The following is a 15,916-nucleotide window of genomic DNA, read 5'->3' as shown; positions in this document are numbered from 1 at the left end:
CTGAGCATACCCTGCCAACTTATGGCGAACAAAGCAAAAACCAAAGGAAATGATGGACGGAGTGTTGAACATTGCAAGCACTCAGCCCCAGTCAACAGATCTGGGTTTAATACATCACCGTTCTTTAGCCCACTCTGCCACCCCAGTTCAGACATGGCCATATGCAAATCAGTCTGACCCTGTGCCTCATGGGAACAGTCCAGCCTGAACTGCCAAGCCATGTATTCCCTGGACCAGAATCAAGCTTCCTAGGACAATTTTTCTGGCATTTCAGTCTTCTTCAGCCAGACTTGCTTGAATCCAGTGGCAAAGTGAGCAAGGGACTCACGTCTGAGCATACCCTGCCAACTTATGGCGAACAAAGCAAAAACCAAAGGAAATGATGGACGGAGTGTTGAACATTGCAAGCACTCACCCCCAGTCAACAGATCTGGGTTTAACCCATCACCGTTCTTTAGCCCACTCTGCCACCCCAGTTCAGACATGGCCATATGCAAATCAGTCTGACCCTGTGCCTCATGGGAACAGTCCAGCCTGAACTGCCAAGCCATGTCTTCCCTGGACCAGAATCAAGCTTCCTAGGACCGGTTTCTGGCATTTCAGCCGTCTTCAGCCAGGCTTGCTTGAATCCAGTGGCAAAGTGAGCAAGGGACTCACGTCTGAGCATACCCCGCCAACTTATGGCGAACAAAGCAAAAACCAAAGTAAATGATGGACGGAGTGTTGAACATTGCAAGCACTCACCCCCAGTCAACTGATCTGGGTTTAATCCATCACCGTTCTTTAGCCCACTCTGCCACCCCAGTTCAGACATGGCCATATGCAAATCAGTCTGACCCTGTGCCTCATGGGAACAGTCCAGCCTGAACTGCCAAGCCATGTCTTCCCTGGACCAGAATCAAGCTTCCTAGGACCGGTTTCTGGCATTTCAGCCGTCTTCAGCCAGGCTTGCTTGAATCCAGTGGCAAAGTGAGCAAGGGACTCACGTCTGAGCATACCCTGCCAACTTATGGCGAACAAAGCAAAAACTAAAGGAAATGATGGACGGAGTGTTGAACATTGCAAGCACTCACCCCCAGTCAACTGATCTGGGTTCAATCCATCACCGTTCTTTAGCCCACTCTGCCACCCCAGTTCAGACATGGCCATATGCAAATCATTCTGACCCTGTGCCTCATGGGAACAGTCCAGCCTGAACTGCCAAGCCATGTCTTCCCTGGACAAGAATCAAGCTTCCTAGGACCGGTTTCTGGCATTTCAGCCGTCTTCAGCCAGGCTTGCTTGAATCCAGTGGCAAAGTGAGCAAGGGACTCACGTCTGTGCATACCCTGCCAACTTATGGCGAACAAAGCAAAAACCAAAGGAAATGACGGACGGAGTGTTGAACATTGCAAGCACTCACCCCCAGTCAACTGATCTGGGTTTAATCCATCACCGTTCTTTAGCCCACTCTGCCACCCCAGTTCAGACATGGCCATATGCAAATCAGTCTGACCCTGTGCCTCATGGGAACAGTCCAGCCTGAACTGCCAAGCCATGTCTTCCCTGGACCAGAATCAAGCTTCCTAGGACCGGTTTCTGGCATTTCAGCTGTCTTCAGCCAGGCTTGCTTGAATCCAGTGGCAAGGTGAGCAAGGGACTCACGTCTGAGCATACCCTGCCAACTTATGGCGAACAAAGCAAAAACCAAAGGAAATGATGGTCGGAGTGTTGAACATTGCAAGCACTCACCCCCAGTCAACTGATCTGGGTTTAATCCATCACCGTTCTTTAGCCCACTCTGCCACCCCAGTTCAGACATGGCCATATGCAAATCAGTCTGACCCTGTGCCTCATGGGAACAGTCCAGCCTGAACTGCCAAGCCATGTCTTCCCTGGACCAGAATCAAGCTTCCTAGGACCGGTTTCTGGCATTTCAGCCGTCTTCAGCCAGGCTTGCTTGAATCCAGTGGAAAAGTGAGCAAGGGACTCACGTCTGAGCATACCCTGCCAACTTATGGCGAACAAAGCACAAACCAAAGGAAATGATGGACGGAGTGATGAACATTGCAAGCACTCACCCCCAGTTAACTGATCTGGGTTTAATCCATCACCGTTCTTTAGCCCACTCTGCCACCCCAGTTCAGACATGGCCATATGCAAATTAGTCTGACCCTGTGCCTCATGGGAACAGTCCAGCCTGAACTGCCAAGCCATGTCTTCCCTGGACCAGAATCAAGCTTCCTAGGACAGGTTTCTGGCATTTCAGCCGTCTTCAGCCAGGCTTGCTTGAATCCAGTGACAAAGTGAGCAAGGGACTCACGTCTGAGCATACCCTGCCAACTTATGGCGAACAAAGCAAAAACCAAAGGAAATGATGGACGGAGTGTTGAACATTGCAAGCACTCAGCCCCAGTCAACTGATCTGGGTTTAATCCATCACCGTTCTTTAGCCCACTCTGCCACCCCAGTTCAGACATGGCCATATGCAAATCAGTCTGACCCTGTGCCTCATGGGAACAGTCCAGCCTGAACTGCCAAGCCATGTCTTCCCTGGACCAGAATCAAGCTTCCTAGGACCGGTTTCTGGCATTTCAGCCGTCTTCAGCCAGATTTGCTTGAATCCAGTGGCAAAGTGATTAAGGGACTCACGTCTGAGCATACCCTGCCAACTTACAGCGAACAAAGCAAAAACCAAAGGAAATGATGGACGGAGTGTTGAACATTGCAAGCACTCACCCCCAGTCAACAGATCTGGGTTTAATACATCACCGTTCTTTAGCCCACTCTGCCACCCCAGTTCAAACATGGCCATATGCAAATCAGTCTGACCCTGTGCCTCATGGGAACAGTCCAGCCTGAACTGCCAAGCCATGTCTTCCCTGGACCAGAATCAAGCTTCCTAGGACAATTTTTCTGGCATTTCAGTCGTCTTCAGCCAGACTTGCTTGAATCCAGTGGCAAAGTGAGCAAGGGACTCACGTCTGAGCATACCCTGCCAACTTATGGCGAACAAAGCAAAAACCAAAGGAAATGATGGACGGAGTGTTGAACATTGCACGCACTCACCCCCAGTCAACAGATCTGGGTTTAATCCATCACCGTTCTTTAGCCCACTCTGCCACCCCAGTTCAGACATGGCCATATGCAAATCAGTCTGACCCTGTGCCTCATGGGAACAGTCCAGCCTGAACTGCCAAGCCATGTCTTCCCTGGACCAGAATCAAGCTTCCTAGGACCGGTTTCTGGCATTTCAGCCGTCTTCAGCCAGGCTTGCTTGAATCCAGTGGCAAAGTGAGCAAGGGACTCACGTCTGAGCATACCCTGCCAACTTATGGCGAACAAAGCAAAAAACAAAGGAAATGATGGACAGAGTGTTGAACATTGCAAGCACTCACCCCCAGTCAACTGATCTGGGTTTAATCCATCACCGTACTTTAGCCCACTCTGCCACCCCAGTTCAGACATGGCCATATGCAAATCAGTCTGACCCTGTGCCTCATGGGAACAGTCCAGCCTGAACTGCCAAGCCATGTCTTCCCTGGACCGGAATCAAGCTTCCTAGGACCGGTTTCTGGCATTTCAGCCGTCTTCAGCCAGGCTTGCTTGAATCCAGTGGCAAAGTGAGCAAGGGACTCACGTCTGAGCATACCCCGCCAACTTATGGCGAACAAAGCAAAAACCAAAGGAAATGATGGACGGAGTGTTGAACATTGCAAGCACTCAGCCCCAGTCAACTGATCTGGGTTTAATCCATCACCGTTCTTTAGCCCACTCTGCCACCCCAGTTCAGACATGGCCATATGCAAATCAGTCTGACCCTGTGCCTCATGGGAACAGTCCAGCCTGAACTGCCAAGCCATGTCTTCCCTGGACCAGAATCAAGCTTCCTAGGACCGGTTTCTGGCATTTCAGCCGTCTTCAGCCAGATTTGCTTGAATCCAGTGGCAAAGTGATTAAGGGACTCACGTCTGAGCATACCCTGCCAACTTACAGCGAACAAAGCAAAAACCAAAGGAAATGATGGACGGAGTGTTGAACATTGCAAGCACTCACCCCCAGTCAACAGATCTGGGTTTAATACATCACCGTTCTTTAGCCCACTCTGCCACCCCAGTTCAGACATGGCCATATGCAAATCAGTCTGACCCTGTGCCTCATGGGAACAGTCCAGCCTGAACTGCCAAGCCATGTCTTCCCTGGACCAGAATCAAGCTTCCTAGGACAATTTTTCTGGCATTTCAGTCGTCTTCAGCCAGACTTGCTTGAATCCAGTGGCAAAGTGAGCAAGGGACTCACGTCTGAGCATACCCTGCCAACTTATGGCGAACAAAGCAAAAACCAAAGGAAATGATGGACGGAGTGTTGAACATTGCAAGCACTCACCCCCAGTCAACAGATCTGGGTTTAATCCATCACCGTTCTTTAGCCCACTCTGCCACCCCAGTTCAGACATGGCCATATGCAAATCAGTCTGACCCTGTGCCTCATGGGAACAGTCCAGCCTGAACTGCCAAGCCATGTCTTCCCTGGACCAGAATCAAGCTTCCTAGGACCGGTTTCTGGCATTTCAGCCGTCTTCAGCCAGGCTTGCTTGAATCCAGTGGCAAAGTGAGCAAGGGACTCACGTCTGAGCATACCCTGCCAACTTATGGCGAACAAAGCAAAAAACAAAGGAAATGATGGACGGAGTGTTGAACATTGCAAGCACTCACCCCCAGTCAACTGATCTGGGTTTAATCCATCACCGTTCTTTAGCCCACTCTGCCACCCCAGTTCAGACATGGCCATATGCAAATCAGTCTGACCCTGTGCCTCATGGGAACAGTCCAGCCTGAACTGCCAAGCCATGTCTTCCCTGGACCAGAATCAAGCTTCCTAGGACCGGTTTCTGGCATTTCAGCCGTCTTCTTCAGCCAGGCTTGCTTGAATCCAGTGGCAAAGTGAGCAAGGGACTCACGTCTGTGCATACCCTGCCAACTTATGGCGAACAAAGCAAAAACCAAAGGAAATGACGGACGGAGTGTTGAACATTGCAAGCACTCACCCCCAGTCAACTGATCTGGGTTTAATCCATCACCGTTCTTTAGCCCACTCTGCCACCCCAGTTCAGACATGGCCATATGCAAATCAGTCTGACCCTGTGCCTCATGGGAACAGTCCAGCCTGAACTGCCAAGCCATGTCTTCCCTGGACCAGAATCAAGCTTCCTAGGACCGGTTTCTGGCATTTCAGCTGTCTTCAGCCAGGCTTGCTTGAATCCAGTGGCAAGGTGAGCAAGGGACTCACGTCTGAGCATACCCTGCCAACTTATGGCGAACAAAGCAAAAACCAAAGGAAATGATGGTCGGAGTGTTGAACATTGCAAGCACTCACCCCCAGTCAACTGATCTGGGTTTAATCCATCACCGTTCTTTAGCCCACTCTGCCACCCCAGTTCAGACATGGCCATATGCAAATCAGTCTGACCCTGTGCCTCATGGGAACAGTCCAGCCTGAACTGCCAAGCCATGTCTTCCCTGGACCAGAATCAAGCTTCCTAGGACCGGTTTCTGGCATTTCAGCCGTCTTCAGCCAGGCTTGCTTGAATCCAGTGGAAAAGTGAGCAAGGGACTCACGTCTGAGCATACCCTGCCAACTTATGGCGAACAAAGCACAAACCAAAGGAAATGATGGACGGAGTGATGAACATTGCAAGCACTCACCCCCAGTTAACTGATCTGGGTTTAATCCATCACCGTTCTTTAGCCCACTCTGCCACCCCAGTTCAGACATGGCCATATGCAAATTAGTCTGACCCTGTGCCTCATGGGAACAGTCCAGCCTGAACTGCCAAGCCATGTCTTCCCTGGACCAGAATCAAGCTTCCTAGGACAGGTTTCTGGCATTTCAGCCGTCTTCAGCCAGGCTTGCTTGAATCCAGTGACAAAGTGAGCAAGGGACTCACGTCTGAGCATACCCTGCCAACTTATGGCGAACAAAGCAAAAACCAAAGGAAATGATGGACGGAGTGTTGAACATTGCAAGCACTCAGCCCCAGTCAACTGATCTGGGTTTAATCCATCACCGTTCTTTAGCCCACTCTGCCACCCCAGTTCAGACATGGCCATATGCAAATCAGTCTGACCCTGTGCCTCATGGGAACAGTCCAGCCTGAACTGCCAAGCCATGTCTTCCCTGGACCAGAATCAAGCTTCCTAGGACCGGTTTCTGGCATTTCAGCCGTCTTCAGCCAGATTTGCTTGAATCCAGTGGCAAAGTGATTAAGGGACTCACGTCTGAGCATACCCTGCCAACTTACAGCGAACAAAGCAAAAACCAAAGGAAATGATGGACGGAGTGTTGAACATTGCAAGCACTCACCCCCAGTCAACAGATCTGGGTTTAATACATCACCGTTCTTTAGCCCACTCTGCCACCCCAGTTCAGACATGGCCATATGCAAATCAGTCTGACCCTGTGCCTCATGGGAACAGTCCAGCCTGAACTGCCAAGCCATGTCTTCCCTGGACCAGAATCAAGCTTCCTAGGACAATTTTTCTGGCATTTCAGTCGTCTTCAGCCAGACTTGCTTGAATCCAGTGGCAAAGTGAGCAAGGGACTCACGTCTGAGCATACCCTGCCAACTTATGGCGAACAAAGCAAAAACCAAAGGAAATGATGGACGGAGTGTTGAACATTGCAAGCACTCACCCCCAGTCAACAGATCTGGGTTTAATCCATCACCGTTCTTTAGCCCACTCTGCCACCCCAGTTCAGACATGGCCATATGCAAATCAGTCTGACCCTGTGCCTCATGGGAACAGTCCAGCCTGAACTGCCAAGCCATGTCTTCCCTGGACCAGAATCAAGCTTCCTAGGACCGGTTTCTGGCATTTCAGCCGTCTTCAGCCAGGCTTGCTTGAATCCAGTGGCAAAGTGAGCAAGGGACTCACGTCTGAGCATACCCTGCCAACTTATGGCGAACAAAGCAAAAAACAAAGGAAATGATGGACGGAGTGTTGAACATTGCAAGCACTCACCCCCAGTCAACTGATCTGGGTTTAATCCATCACCGTTCTTTAGCCCACTCTGCCACCCCAGTTCAGACATGGCCATATGCAAATCAGTCTGACCCTGTGCCTCATGGGAACAGTCCAGCCTGAACTGCCAAGCCATGTCTTCCCTGGACCAGAATCAAGCTTCCTAGGACCGGTTTCTGGCATTTCAGCCGTCTTCAGCCAGGCTTGCTTGAATCCAGTGGCAAAGTGAGCAAGGGACTCACGTCCGAGCATACCCTGCCAACTTATTTCGAACAAAGCAAAAACCAAAGGAAATGATGGACAGAGTGTTGAACATTGCAAGCACTCACCCCCAGTCAACTGATCTGGGTTTAATCCATCACCGTACTTTAGCCCACTCTGCCACCCCAGTTCAGACATGGCCATATGCAAATCAGTCTGACCCTGTGCCTCATGGGAACAGTCCAGCCTGAACTGCCAAGCCATGTCTTCCCTGGACCGGAATCAAGCTTCCTAGGACCGGTTTCTGGCATTTCAGCCGTCTTCAGCCAGGCTTGCTTGAATCCAGTGGCAAAGTGAGCAAGGGACTCACGTCTGAGCATACCCCGCCAACTTATGGCGAACAAAGCAAAAACCAAAGGAAATGATGGACGGAGTGTTGAACATTGCAAGCACTCAGCCCCAGTCAACTGATCTGGGTTTAATCCATCACCGTTCTTTAGCCCACTCTGCCACCCCAGTTCAGACATGGCCATATGCAAATCAGTCTGACCCTGTGCCTCATGGGAACAGTCCAGCCTGAACTGCCAAGCCATGTCTTCCCTGGACCAGAATCAAGCTTCCTAGGACCGGTTTCTGGCATTTCAGCCGTCTTCAGCCAGATTTGCTTGAATCCAGTGGCAAAGTGATTAAGGGACTCACGTCTGAGCATACCCTGCCAACTTACAGCGAACAAAGCAAAAACCAAAGGAAATGATGGACGGAGTGTTGAACATTGCAAGCACTCACCCCCAGTCAACAGATCTGGGTTTAATACATCACCGTTCTTTAGCCCACTCTGCCACCCCAGTTCAGACATGGCCATATGCAAATCAGTCTGACCCTGTGCCTCATGGGAACAGTCCAGCCTGAACTGCCAAGCCATGTCTTCCCTGGACCAGAATCAAGCTTCCTAGGACAATTTTTCTGGCATTTCAGTCGTCTTCAGCCAGACTTGCTTGAATCCAGTGGCAAAGTGAGCAAGGGACTCACGTCTGAGCATACCCTGCCAACTTATGGCGAACAAAGCAAAAACCAAAGGAAATGATGGACGGAGTGTTGAACATTGCAAGCACTCACCCCCAGTCAACAGATCTGGGTTTAATCCATCACCGTTCTTTAGCCCACTCTGCCACCCCAGTTCAGACATGGCCATATGCAAATCAGTCTGACCCTGTGCCTCATGGGAACAGTCCAGCCTGAACTGCCAAGCCATGTCTTCCCTGGACCAGAATCAAGCTTCCTAGGACCGGTTTCTGGCATTTCAGCCGTCTTCAGCCAGGCTTGCTTGAATCCAGTGGCAAAGTGAGCAAGGGACTCACGTCTGAGCATACCCTGCCAACTTATGGCGAACAAAGCAAAAAACAAAGGAAATGATGGACGGAGTGTTGAACATTGCAAGCACTCACCCCCAGTCAACTGATCTGGGTTTAATCCATCACCGTTCTTTAGCCCACTCTGCCACCCCAGTTCAGACATGGCCATATGCAAATCAGTCTGACCCTGTGCCTCATGGGAACAGTCCAGCCTGAACTGCCAAGCCATGTCTTCCCTGGACCAGAATCAAGCTTCCTAGGACCGGTTTCTGGCATTTCAGCCGTCTTCAGCCAGGCTTGCTTGAATCCAGTGGCAAAGTGAGCAAGGGACTCACGTCCGAGCATACCCTGCCAACTTATTTCGAACAAAGCAAAAACCAAAGGAAATGATGGACAGAGTGTTGAACATTGCAAGCACTCACCCCCAGTCAACTGATCTGGGTTTAATCCATCACCGTACTTTAGCCCACTCTGCCACCCCAGTTCAGACATGGCCATATGCAAATCAGTCTGACCCTGTGCCTCATGGGAACAGTCCAGCCTGAACTGCCAAGCCATGTCTTCCCTGGACCGGAATCAAGCTTCCTAGGACCGGTTTCTGGCATTTCAGCCGTCTTCAGCAAGGCTTGCTTCAATCCAGTGGCAAAGTGAGCAAGGGACTCACGTCTGAGCATACCCCGCCAACTTATGGCGAACAAAGCAAAAACCAAAGTAAATGATGGACGGAGTGTTGAACATTGCAAGCACTCACCCCAAGTCAACTGATCTGGGTTTAATCCATCACCGTTCTTTAGCCCACTCTGCCACCCCAGTGACATGGCCATATGCAAATCAGTCTGACCCTGTGCCTCATGGGAACAGTCCAGCCTGAACTGCCAAGCCATGTCTTCCCTGGACCAGAATCAAGCTTCCTAGGACCGGTTTCTGGCATTTCAGCCGTCTTCAGCCGTCTTCAGCCAGGCTTGCTTGAATCCAGTGGCAAAGTGAGCAAGGGACTCACGTCTGAGCATACCCTGCCAACTTATGGCGAACAAAGCAAAAACTAAAGGAAATGATGGACGGAGTGTTGAACATTGCAAGCACTCACCCCCAGTCAACTGATCTGGGTTCAATCCATCACCGTTCTTTAGCCCACTCTGCCACCCCAGTTCAGACATGGCCATATGCAAATCAGTCTGACCCTGTGCCTCATGGGAACAGTCCAGCCTGAACTGCCAAGCCATGTCTTCCCTGGACCAGATTCAAGCTTCCTAGGACCGGTATCTGGCATTTCAGCCGTCTTCAGCCAGGCTTGCTTGAATCCAGTGGCAAAGTGAGCAAGGGACTCACGTCTGTGCATACCCTGCCAACTTATGGCGAACAAAGCAAAAACCAAAGGAAATGATGGACGGAGTGTTGAACATTGCAAGCACTCACCCCCAGTCAACTGATCTGGGTTCAATCCATCACCGTTCTTTAGCCCACTCTGCCACCCCAGTTCAGACATGGCCATATGCAAATCAGTCTGACCCTGTGCCTCATGGGAACAGTCCAGCCTGAACTGCCAAGCCATGTCTTCCCTGGACAAGAATCAAGCTTCCTAGGACCGGTTTCTGGCATTTCAGCCGTCTTCAGCCAGGCTTGCTTGAATCCAGTGGCAAAGTGAGCAAGTGACTCACGTCTGTGCATACCCTGCCAACTTATGGCGAACAAAGCAAAAACCAAAGGAAATGATGGACGGAGTGTTGAACATTGCAAGCACTCACCCCCAGTCAACTGATCTGGGTTTAATCCATCACCGTTCTTTAGCCCACTCTGCCACCCCAGTTCAGACATGGCCATATGCAAATCAGTCTGACCCTGTGCCTCATGGGAACAGTCCAGCCTGAACTGCCAAGCCATGTCTTCCCTGGACCAGAATCAACCTTCCTAGGACCGGTTTCTGGCATTTCAGCCGTCTTCAGCCAGGCTTGCTTGAATCCAGTGGCAAAGTGAGCAAGGGACTCACGTCCGAGCATACCCTGCCAACTTATGGCGAACAAAGCAAAAACCAAAGGAAATGATGGACAGAGTGTTAAACATTGCAAGCACTCACCCCCAGTCAACTGATCTGGGTTTAATCCATCACCGTACTTTAGCCCACTCTGCCACCCCAGTTCAGACATGGCCATATGCAAATCAGTCTGACCCTGTGCCTCATGGGAACAGTCCAGCCTGAACTGCCAAGCCATGTCTTCCCTGGACCAGAATCAAGCTTCCTAGGACCGGTTTCTGGCATTTCAGCCGTCTTCAGGCAGGCTTGCTTGAATCCAGTGGCAAAGTGAGCAAGGGACTCACGTCTGAGCATACCCCGCCAACTTATGGCGAACAAAGCAAAAACCAAAGTAAATGATGGACGGAGTGTTGAACATTGCAAGCACTCACCCCCAGTCAACTGATCTGGGTTTAATCCATCACTGTTCTTTAGCCCACTCTGCCACCCCAGTTCAGACATGGCCATATGCAAATCAGTCTGACCCTGTGCCTCATGGGAACAGTCCAGCCTGAACTGCCAAGCCATGTCTTCCCTGGACCAGAATCAAGCTTCCTAGGACCGGTTTCTGGCATTTCAGCCGTCTTCAGCCAGGCTTGCTTGAATCCAGTGGCAAAGTGAGCAAGGGACTCACGTCTGAGCATACCCTGCCAACTTATGGCGAACAAAGCAAAAACTAAAGGAAATGATGGACGGAGTGTTGAACATTGCAAGCACTCACCCCCAGTCAACTGATCTGGGTTCAATCCATCACCGTTCTTTAGCCCACTCTGCCACCCCAGTTCAGACATGGCCATATGCAAATCAGTCTGACCCTGTGCCTCATGGGAACAGTCCAGCCTGAACTGCCAAGCCATGTCTTCCCTGGACAAGAATCAAGCTTCCTAGGACCGGTTTCTGGCATTTCAGCCGTCTTTTGCCAGGCTTGCTTGAATCCAGTGGCAAAGTGAGCAAGGGACTCACGTCTGTGCATACCCTGCCAACTTATGGCGAACAAAGCAAAAACCAAAGGAAATGATGGACGGAGTGTTGAACATTGCAAGCACTCACCCCCAGTCAACTGATCTGGGTTTAATCCATCACCGTTCTTTAGCCCACTCTGCCACCCCAGTTCAGACATGGCCATATGCAAATCAGTCTGTCCCTGTGCCTCATGGGAATAGTCCAGCCTGAACTGCCAAGCCATGTCTTCCCTGGACCAGAATCAAGCTTCCTAGGACCGGTTTCTGGCATTTCAGCCGTCTTCAGCCAGGCTTGCTTGAATCCAGTGGCAAAGTGAGCAAGGGACTCACGTCTGAGCATACCCTGCCAACTTATAGCGAACAAAGCAAAAACCAAAGGAAATGATGGACGGAGTGTTGAACATTGCAAGCACTCACCCCCAGTCAACTGATCTGGGTTTAATCCATCACCGTTCTTTAGCCCACTCTGCCACCCCAGTTCAGACATGGCCATATGCAAATCAGTCTGACCCTGTGCCTCATGGGAACAGTCCAGCCTGAACTGCCAAGCCATGTCTTCCCTGGACCAGAATCAAGCTTCCTAGGACCGGTTTCTGGCATTTCAGCCGTCTTCAGCCAGGCTTGCTTGAATCCAGTGGAAAAGTGAACAAGGGACTCACGTCTGAGCATACCCTGCCAACTTATGGCGAACAAAGCACAAACCAAAGGAAATGATGGACGGAGTGATGAACATTGCAAGCACTCACCCCCAGTCAACTGATCTGGGTTTAATCCATCACCGTTCTTTAGCCCACTCTGCCACCCCAGTTCAGACATGGCCATATGCAAATCAGTCTGACCCTGTGCCTCATGGGAACAGTCCAGCCTGAACTGCCAAGCCATGTCTTCCCTGGACCAGAATCAAGCTTCTTAGGACAGGTTTCTGGCATTTCAGCCGTCTTCAGCCAGGCTTGCTTGAATCCAGTGGCAAAGTGAGCAAGGGACTCACGTCTGAGCATACCCCGCCAACTTATGGCGAACAAAGCAAAAACCAAAGTAAATGATGGACGGAGTGTTGAACATTGCAAGCACTCACCCCCAGTCAACTGATCTGGGTTTAATCCATCACTGTTCTTTAGCCCACTCTGCCACCCCAGTTCAGACATGGCCATATGCAAATCAGTCTGACCCTGTGCCTCATGGGAACAGTCCAGCCTGAACTGCCAAGCCATGTCTTCCCTGGACCAGAATCAAGCTTCCTAGGACCGGTTTCTGGCATTTCAGCCGTCTTCAGCCAGGCTTGCTTGAATCCAGTGGCAAAGTGAGCAAGGGACTCACGTCTGAGCATACCCTGCCAACTTATGGCGAACAAAGCAAAAACTAAAGGAAATGATGGACGGAGTGTTGAACATTGCAAGCACTCACCCCCAGTCAACTGATCTGGGTTCAATCCATCACCGTTCTTTAGCCCACTCTGCCACCCCAGTTCAGACATGGCCATATGCAAATCAGTCTGACCCTGTGCCTCATGGGAACAGTCCAGCCTGAACTGCCAAGCCATGTCTTCCCTGGACAAGAATCAAGCTTCCTAGGACCGGTTTCTGGCATTTCAGCCGTCTTTTGCCAGGCTTGCTTGAATCCAGTGGCAAAGTGAGCAAGGGACTCACGTCTGTGCATACCCTGCCAACTTATGGCGAACAAAGCAAAAACCAAAGGAAATGATGGACGGAGTGTTGAACATTGCAAGCACTCACCCCCAGTCAACTGATCTGGGTTTAATCCATCACCGTTCTTTAGCCCACTCTGCCACCCCAGTTCAGACATGGCCATATGCAAATCAGTCTGTCCCTGTGCCTCATGGGAATAGTCCAGCCTGAACTGCCAAGCCATGTCTTCCCTGGACCAGAATCAAGCTTCCTAGGACCGGTTTCTGGCATTTCAGCCGTCTTCAGCCAGGCTTGCTTGAATCCAGTGGCAAAGTGAGCAAGGGACTCACGTCTGAGCATACCCTGCCAACTTATAGCGAACAAAGCAAAAACCAAAGGAAATGATGGACGGAGTGTTGAACATTGCAAGCACTCACCCCCAGTCAACTGATCTGGGTTTAATCCATCACCGTTCTTTAGCCCACTCTGCCACCCCAGTTCAGACATGGCCATATGCAAATCAGTCTGACCCTGTGCCTCATGGGAACAGTCCAGCCTGAACTGCCAAGCCATGTCTTCCCTGGACCAGAATCAAGCTTCCTAGGACCGGTTTCTGGCATTTCAGCCGTCTTCAGCCAGGCTTGCTTGAATCCAGTGGAAAAGTGAACAAGGGACTCACGTCTGAGCATACCCTGCCAACTTATGGCGAACAAAGCACAAACCAAAGGAAATGATGGACGGAGTGATGAACATTGCAAGCACTCACCCCCAGTCAACTGATCTGGCTTTAATCCATCACCGTTCTTTAGCCCACTCTGCCACCCCAGTTCAGACATGGCCATATGCAAATCAGTCTGACCCTGTGCCTCATGGGAACAGTCCAGCCTGAACTGCCAAGCCATGTCTTCCCTGGACCAGAATCAAGCTTCTTAGGACAGGTTTCTGGCATTTCAGCCGTCTTCAGCCAGGCTTGCTTGAATCCAGTGACAAAGTGAGCAAGGGACTCACGTCTGAGCATACCCTGCCAACTTATGGCGAACAAAGCAAAAACCAAAGGAAATGATGGACGGAGTGTTGAACATTGCAAGCACTCAGCCCCAGTCAACTGATCTGGGTTTAATCCATCACCGTTCTTTAGCCCACTCTGCCACCCCAGTTCAGACATGGCTATATGCAAATCAGTCTGACCCTGTGCCTCATGGGAACAGTCCAGCCTGAACTGCCAAGCCATGTCTTCCCTGGACCAGAATCAAGCTTCCTAGGACCGGTTTCTGGCATTTCAGCCGTCTTCAGCCAGATTTGCTTGAATCCAGTGGCAAAGTGATTAAGGGACTCACGTCTGAGCATACCCTGCCAACTTACAGCGAACAAAGCAAAAACCAAAGGAAATGATGGACGGAGTGTTGAACATTGCAAGCACTCACCCCCAGTCAACAGATCTGGGTTTAATACATCACCGTTCTTTAGCCCACTCTGCCACCCCAGTTCAGACATGGCCATATGCAAATCAGTCTGACCCTGTGCCTCATGGGAACAGTCCAGCCTGAACTGCCAAGCCATGTCTTCCCTGGACCAGAATCAAGCTTCCTAGGACCGGTTTCTGGCATTTCAGCCGTCTTCAGCCAGGCTTGCTTGAATCCAGTGGAAAAGTGAACAAGGGACTCACGTCTGAGCATACCCTGCCAACTTATGGCGAACAAAGCACAAACCAAAGGAAATGATGGACGGAGTGATGAACATTGCAAGCACTCACCCCCAGTCAACTGATCTGGGTTTAATCCATCACCGTTCTTTAGCCCACTCTGCCACCCCAGTTCAGACATGGCCATATGCAAATCAGTCTGACCCTGTGCCTCATGGGAACAGTCCAGCCTGAACTGCCAAGCCATGTCTTCCCTGGACCAGAATCAAGCTTCTTAGGACAGGTTTCTGGCATTTCAGCCGTCTTCAGCCAGGCTTGCTTGAATCCAGTGACAAAGTGAGCAAGGGACTCACGTCTGAGCATACCCTGCCAACTTATGGCGAACAAAGCAAAAACCAAAGGAAATGATGGACGGAGTGTTGAACATTGCAAGCACTCAGCCCCAGTCAACTGATCTGGGTTTAATCCATCACCGTTCTTTAGCCCACTCTGCCACCCCAGTTCAGACATGGCTATATGCAAATCAGTCTGACCCTGTGCCTCATGGGAACAGTCCAGCCTGAACTGCCAAGCCATGTCTTCCCTGGACCAAATTCAAGCTTCCTAGGACCGGTTTCTGGCATTTCAGCCGTCTTCAGCCAGATTTGCTTGAATCCAGTGGCAAAGTGATTAAGGGACTCACGTCTGAGCATACCCTGCCAACTTACAGCGAACAAAGCAAAAACCAAAGGAAATGATGGACGGAGTGTTGAACATTGCAAGCACTCACCCCCAGTCAACAGATCTGGGTTTAATACATCACCGTTCTTTAGCCCACTCTGCCACCCCAGTTCAGACATGGCCATATGCAAATCAGTCTGACCCTGTGCCTCATGGGAACAGTCCAGCCTGAACTGCCAAGCCATGTCTTCCCTGGACCAGAATCAAGCTTCCTAGGACAATTTTTCTGGCATTTCAGTCGTCTTCAGCCAGACTTGCTTGAATCCAGTGGCAAAGTGAGCAAGGGACTCACGTCTGAGCATACCCTGCCAACTTATGGCGAACAAAGCAAAAACCAAAGGAAATGATGGACGGAGTGTTGAACATTGCAAGCACTCACCCCCAGTCAACAGATCTGGGTTT

This window comes from Triturus cristatus, chromosome 4_2 (genome assembly GCF_964204655.1).
Source record: "Triturus cristatus chromosome 4_2, aTriCri1.1, whole genome shotgun sequence".
In the NCBI taxonomy this organism is placed as follows: domain Eukaryota; kingdom Metazoa; phylum Chordata; class Amphibia; order Caudata; family Salamandridae; genus Triturus; species Triturus cristatus.
Note: the sequence above shows the minus strand (reverse complement) of the source record.